Genomic DNA, 6690 nt, shown 5'->3' with positions numbered 1-6690 from the left:
CCTAAATGGTTGAAATAATATTTAACATGTTTGTGGATCTGCCATCCTCTGCCAGACAGCTCTCAGTATAATTTGACCTTGAGATTAACTCCTCTTAAAGAGTCTTGAGAGTCCCTTGAACTGCAAGGAGATCCTAAAGGAGAACAGTCCTGGGTGTTCATTGGAAGGACTGATGCTGAAGCTGAAACTCCAGGACTGTGGCCACCTGATGCAAAGAGCTGACTCATTGGAAAAGTCCCTGATGCTGGGAGGGATTGGGGGCAGGAGAAGGGGACGACAGAGGATGAGATGGTTGGATGGCATCACCGACTCAATGGACGTGGGTTTGGGTAAACTCCGGGAGTTGGTGATGGACAGGGAGGCCTGGCGTGCTAGGGTCGCAAAGAGTCGGACACAACTGAGCGACTGAACTGACTGAACTGAATCTTACTAAAAGCTTATCAGAAACACAGGGGATGGTCCAGTGTTGTACCTTCCATGCAGAATGCCTATCACCACCCGTGAGTGTTTGCCCAGGCCCCACTCCTGTACTGTTGCTCCATCAGTTCTGTGAGGCACACAGATTCCCTCACCTTGGGGAAAAGGGTAAAATGACTGATTGGCTGCCTTTACACAACAAGTACAAAATAAATGTCTGGACTTGGTTATGGAACTGAACTGTGAACCCTAAGGTCCATCAGCTAGATACGAGGCCACCTTGGCACTATCTATCTGTGCTTCTCAAACTAATATAGGGCCAACAACTGTAAACAACATTTCCTTTTCCAGGGCATCATGTGTATCTAGACTGACCTTCTGGGGTGGAAGTCAGGCGTTAATTTGCCTCCTTCCTGCAAATACAGCTACTCTTACCTTTGAGGTTATCATCTGAGGCCTTCTAGTGTTTAAAGAAGCCTCAGTAGATCAGGTGGTCCTCTGGTGGCTGTGGTGGTCTCTCCTGTCACTTTCTCTGTGGAGCTTCCTGGAGAGATAACTGCCTCATTGTCTACATGTACCCTGTTGGCAGTTATCCTTGTGATGTGAGTCATCCAGTTAGAAAAAGTACTGAGAGTCCACACATCACTAATCAAATAGTATCTGCCTTTCTCCTTCTGTCTCACTTCACTTAGCATAATGCCCTCAAGATCCAGGCCCATCCACGTTGCCACAAATGGCAGGATTTCCTTCTTTCTCATCTCTAAATTTTCTTTTAACCATTCATCCATTGATGAACACTTACGTTGTTCCATATCTTGCCTATTGTGAATAATGCTACAGTAAACATAGAATTACAGATATCTCTTCAGATTCATTTTCTTTGTATGTATACCCATGGATGAATTGCTGGATCCCATGGTAGTTTTAGTTTTAATTTTTCAAGGAACTTCCATACTGTTGTCCATAGTGACTGTACCATTTTACATTCTGACCGATAGTACTTAAGGATTCCCTTTCCTCCACATCCTTGCCAACACTTGGTATTTCTTGTCTTTAGAGCAGAGAGTAGAATGGTGGTTACCAGAGCCTGAGGTGTGGGGGAAATGGGGTCAAAGAGTAAAAACTTCCAATTATAAGATGAATAATTTCTGGGGAGCTCATGTATGGCGTGGTGATTATACTTAGCAATAATGTATTATATATATAAAAATTGTTAGACAGTAAATCTTTAAAGTTCTCATCACAAAAAGAAATGGTAATTATGTGACATGATGGAGACGTTAGCTAACACTATAGTGGTAGTCATTTTATAATTTGTAAGTGCATCAAATCAACCAGTTGTGCACCTTAAACCTATGCAGTATTATATGTCAATTATATCTCAATAATGCTGGGGGGAAAAAGAAAAAGAAATGTGGAGAAATTTGTCCCTGACTTTAGCCGAAGCCCTGGAAGGCATTTGTATGTGTCACCTCATTGACCAGAATTGCTATAGATGATAAAATTATCCTTATGCACCAGCACAGAGTCTGTGGTCACTATTACTAATGACCACTAGTAGGTCACTCACTAATCATCCTGCTGTATCTGATTAAAGCCTCTGAACAAGTGGAAAGATCAATACCTAAAATTAAGGGGAAATCTACCTTATTTTCTGTCATGGGCTGAATTGTGTTCCCACCACCTCCCCCAACCTAGTTCCTAACCCCCAGTGCTGCAGGATGTGACTGTATTTGGAAATAAAATTTTAAAAAGCTGATTTGGGTTAAAATGAGGTGGGGCTCTAATCCAATATTACTGGTGTCTTTTTAAGAAGAGGGACAGACACCAGGGATGAAAATACACAGAGGAAAGGCCATGTGAAAAGTTGGCCATCTGCCAGCCTAGCAGAGAAGCCTCAGAAGAAACCAAACCTACTGACACCTGGATCTTGGACATCTAGCCTCCGGAAATGAGAGAAAATAAATTTCTGTTGCTTAAGCCATGAGGTCTGTGGTAAAAAGACATACTTCATTGTATTGCACTTTGCAGACATCTTTTTTACAGATGGAAAGTTTGTGACAACCCATATTGACCAAATCTGTCAACACCATTTTCCCAGTAGCATTTTCTCACTTCATGTCTCTGTGTGACATTTTGATAATTTTCACAATAGTTCAACTTTTTCATTATTAGTATATTTGTTATGGTGATCTGTGATTGATCAGTGATCTTTGATGTTACTGTTATAATTGCTTTAGCATGTTTTACCAGTCAAGTGAAAGTCGCTCAGTCATGTCTGACTCTTTGTGACTCCATGGAATAGCCTATGGGATTCTCCAGACCAGAATACTGGAATGGGTAACCGTTCCTTTCTCCAGGGGATCTTCTCAACCCAGGGATAGAACCCAGGTCTCCTGCATTGCAGGCGGATTCTTTATCAGCTGAGCCACCAGGGAAACCCAAGAATACTGGAGTGGGTAGCCTATCCTTTCTCCAGCGGATCCTCCCAACCCGAAAATTCAACTGGGGTCTCCTGCATTGCAGGCAGATTCTTTACCAGCTGAGCTACCAAGGAAGCCCTAAGTCTAGTTTTACCAACAGAGCATTTTAAAATTAAGGTATGTACATTTCTTTTAGACGTACTGCTATCACACACTTAAAAGACTGCAGCATAGAACACAACTTTTATAAGCACTGGGAAACCAAAAGATTCCTGTGACTCACTTTATTGCAACATTTGCTTTATTGTGGTGGTCTGGAACTGAACCTACAATATCTCAGAGTTAGGCCTGTACTTTGTTTTGGCAGCCCAACTGACGCATACACTTTGTAAGATAGACCCTAAAAATCTGTGGCATTTGTTAAGCTGTTTGGTTGCAGGACCCAAGGAGCCTGGTTGAGGTCACCAGTTTCTCTCACCCTGCAACAGGAGCTCTAATGAGGTGTTGTATGGAACAAATTAGATGGATCTGGTTCCAGTCCCTGTGGTCAGATTAATCAGAGTGGGTGACTGAATGGCTCACTCATGAAAAATTTCACCAGATGTCACGAGGAAATGAGGAGTGGTTATTGTTGGGAAATAGTATGGTTGTCTCATGTTTCTGAAGATCTTGTGAGCAGAGGCACTGACTGCCATTTTTGCTCACCGTCTTTACGTGGACGTTTGTATAGGAATAGCCTTGAAAGACAGATAATGTCTCTCTCTGACACAGAAGGCAGGCTTACTTACTGTTCATAACAAAAGATTTGAATTCCCTTAGCTCAGGTTTCTTTCCTGTATTGTAACCCACCATGCGTGCAGTTGTTATTCAGCCTCTGTGTGGCCCTCTGGAAACTGAGACTCTAGAAACTGCTATAAAATATGCGAATGTTCATGCTGCTTGCAGTGTCTTGAGTAACCAGATCTTTGTCTTTATGTCTTGTGTCTTTGGCCGAGCATTCATGAAATGTTTAGCTTCTAAACAGTGTAAACTCTCAGACCCTTCACAATATTTGACAGCTGGAGGAAAATTCTAGTTTTTTTTTTTTCTTTCTGCTAGTTATTGAAAGGAAAAAACACAGGAGACAATTGAAGTCTATTTCAAACAATCTATTGGTCAGTTGGGGGCCAAAGTCCCCTTTAATACCTGGGAAAATTTAAGGGTTTTTAATTCTCCCTTCCGTTTTCTGCTCATTTCCAGATCAGTTTCTATGGATGCCTTCTGTACTCCTACATAAACTTGATTCATTCTCTGAATGTGTTACTTATCCTTATTGTTAGGATGCTTTTGTGGGCATATACACATATCAAAACTCACAAAACTGTACACTTTATATATGTGCAGTTTTTGTGTGGCAGTTACACCTCAATAAAACTATAAAAGAAAAGCAAAGTATATTTTTTTGTTGTTTGTGACTATCCTGTTGGATTACACATCTCAAAACCCACTCACACCTAGATTTTCAATAAAATAAATGTAAAAATAATTTTGTATGAATGTATATACTCATATATTTTTGAACTGAAGAATGGGGCAAATATGTCAGAGAAGGTAAATTCAGAAAGTACCTTCAAAAATTCAGAAGGTAAATCAGGTTATTCAGGAGACTAGAAAATCAAACCCAACTTTTTGCCATTTTTTAATACTGTATATTTTCCTTCTCCATATGGTTCTAAACCACTAAATATATTATTACTTTTCTTTAAAATTTTTAATTAATTTTTAAAAGGCAATAAAAATAAATTTAAAAGCCTTTTACATTTTACTCAATTTTTACCATTTCTTCTGTTATACATTCCTCAGCAATCAAACCTCCATCTACCTATCATTTTCTTGATGCCTGAAGGAGTTTATATAGATATAAATTTCAATATATATTAAAATTAAGTTATAAAATATATATAATGCATTACTTATTGTGTAAATTATATGTCATTTTATGGTTCAAGTCCACCACTAAGCTTTTGTACATCTGGGAATGTTTTTACTTTATATTTTTTGGAAATTATTTTTACCAAATATAGAATTTTGGTTGATATTTTCTTTTTCTTTCAGTATGTGGAAGACATTGCTTTCTTATTTCTGCTTTGCTGTAATCTGACATGAAATCTTCAATTATTTGTTTCTCTGTAAATGATGTGGTTTTTTCTGCCCTCTGGCTGCTTTTAAGATTTATCTTTACATGTATTTTTAAGCAATTTGATTTTGATATGCATTTGTATAATTTTCTTCACATTTGGTACTTGAGATTTATTTGGCTTCTTAAGAGCTGTGGTTTATGCTTTCATTTAATTTCAAAAAGTAATTTGGCCATTACTTTTTTTTCCTATTTCCACCCTATCACTTTCTTTTGGGGACTTGAATTACATGTACGTTAGGTCATTTTGGCCACCTGATGTGAAGAACTAGCTCATTGGAAAAAGACCCTGATGCTGGGAAAGATTGAAGACAGGAGGAAAGGGGACAGCAGAGGATGAGATGATTGGATGGCATTACCGACTCAATGGACATGAGTTTGAGCAAGCTCCAGGAATTGTTGATGGACAGGGAGGCCTGGCGTGTTGCAGTCCATGGGGTCTCAAAGAGTCGGACACAACTGAGTGACTGAACTGATACTGATAGGTCACTTGAAGTTGGCCAGCAGGTCATTATTCTTTTCTTTATTTTTTCAGTCTTTTTCTCTCTCCATTTCATCTTGGATAGTTTCTATTGCTATGTCTTAAAGTTTACTGATCATTTCTTCTTTAGTGTCTCATCTGACATTGATCTCATGCAGGCACCTTGGGCTCCTAAGTGGGAGTGGGTAGCAGAGACGGGCTCCAGCAGCTGCTGTAATCAAACATGACTACCTGTGGGGTGAAAGCTAGTGAATCTGCAGAAGGTCCCTGGCAGCTTTGCTAGCCTTTGGTTGCTGCTTCAGTGGTGAAAACTGCTGGGTTTGTCTGTTCAAGCAGTTCCCTGTTAATGGGCAGTGTGACTGTTTTGCTGTGTGACTTTTCCAGGTCGTCTCTGCTTTTCTTCCTTGTTTCTATGATTCCTGTGTGTCTTGGCTTTGCTGGTCTGGATGAGGTAATATCCAAGTGGGACCTTCCTGCCCTGGAAGACTGGGGAAGCTTTTCAAGGAAGAACAACTCATTCTAGCTGGGGATATCTCTCTTGGCTCTGAGCAGTTTGGAAGATGGGATGATGCAGCTAGAAATGAAGCTATCTTCTCTTTCTGTGTGGTTTTTCTCAGGTTTTTGTTCTACTGTGTTGGTGAAGTTTTTCGTTGATCTTCATGTGAAGTTGGGGTTGGGGGGGATCTTTTGGTCTCTTGGCCATCTTGGTCTAAAGTCTTCTAGAAAATAGGTGTTTATGAGAGGAAATTTATTGGAGTAGATGGTTAATTAATTTAAATTGTTTTACCATTTCTTTTAAATACTTCATCAGAGGAAACTACTAAACCATTTTCTGGTTATTAACATTGACTGTAGTTCAAAGTTAGCATTAAAGATCAGTATGTAGCAATGTAAAACTCAGATGGTATGTTTTTTCTAACTACACAATCACATAAATTAGAATCATTAATTCCTAAATTGAAACATATACTTTTACACCATATTCAGCATGAACATGTCTTTAATATAGCACTGAGATCACTTATTTATTATTTATTGAATTTTTACCCTTTTTATTATCTTTAATTTAAAACCTCTTCCTATAATCTCCATGGTTGATAAAGAGTACTTAGGAAGAATGCATTCTTTACTCAGAATAAGGCAGGAGACAAAATCTTACTGAACCTTAATGTGTATGAAGAATTTTTTTTAAA

This window comes from Dama dama, chromosome 17 (assembly GCF_033118175.1).
Source record: "Dama dama isolate Ldn47 chromosome 17, ASM3311817v1, whole genome shotgun sequence".
NCBI lineage: Eukaryota > Metazoa > Chordata > Mammalia > Artiodactyla > Cervidae > Dama > Dama dama.
This window is presented reverse-complemented; position numbering follows the sequence as displayed.